Source organism: Elephantulus edwardii, unplaced genomic scaffold (genome assembly GCF_000299155.1).
Source record: "Elephantulus edwardii isolate Elephantulus edwardi_28Jun2011 unplaced genomic scaffold, EleEdw1.0 scaffold00107, whole genome shotgun sequence".
NCBI classification, from domain to species: domain Eukaryota; kingdom Metazoa; phylum Chordata; class Mammalia; order Macroscelidea; family Macroscelididae; genus Elephantulus; species Elephantulus edwardii.
Window position 1 is genome coordinate 4,781,198 of NW_006399857.1, and position 870 is coordinate 4,782,067.

Genomic DNA, 870 nt, shown 5'->3' on the forward strand with positions numbered 1-870 from the left:
TTTCGTGTGACATACTTTGGACATGTTGTAAGGAGGGTCAGGTCCTTGGAGGGACATCATGCCAGGGAGGGTGGAGGGATGGCACAAGAGGGGAAGACACTTTATGAGATGGATTGATTCGGTGACAGGTGTAATCGCAATGGGTGTGTCGGAATCAGTGAGACTGGCACAGGATAGAGTAGGGTTTAGGGTTGTTGTATATAGGGTCGCTATGAGTCACAGGCGACTTGACAGTACATAACAACAACAACAATTAAAATCTTCTTCACTGTCCAACGTTCAGATGTGTAGGAAGCCTCTGAAAATTTCCTAACTTGAATCAGGTGAATGGGCACCTAAAGTATATATTGTTGTTGTTGTTATGCGCCGTCGAATCACCTGTGACTCATAGAGATCCTATGTACAACAACCGTAAACTCTGCCATTTCCTGTGCTAATCCTGACCCTCTCCGACACACCTACCCCCATTACTCCAGTCACTGAATGAATCCGTATTGATTCAGTGGTCTTCCTCTCCTGCACTTTTCCTCCACCCTCCAAAGCATGACATCTCTCTCCAGCTATGGAGCCCTCCTTGCAAAATGTCCAAAGTATGTCAGATGAAGCTTCAGAATCCTTCCTTTAAGGACCAGCCTAGCTTTACCCTCTCCAGGACAAACCTGTTTGTTTTCTTAGCAGTTCATGGTATAGTCAATACTCTTCTACGACACCACAGCTCAAAGACATCAATTCCCCTTCTATCATCCCTAATCATTGTCCAGCTCTCTGATGCATAACAAGTGGTTGCAAAGATCATGGTATGTATCAGGTGCACCTTAGTCTACAGACTGACATTGTTGCTCTTTAGTACTTCAGAGCGGTCTCTAACCA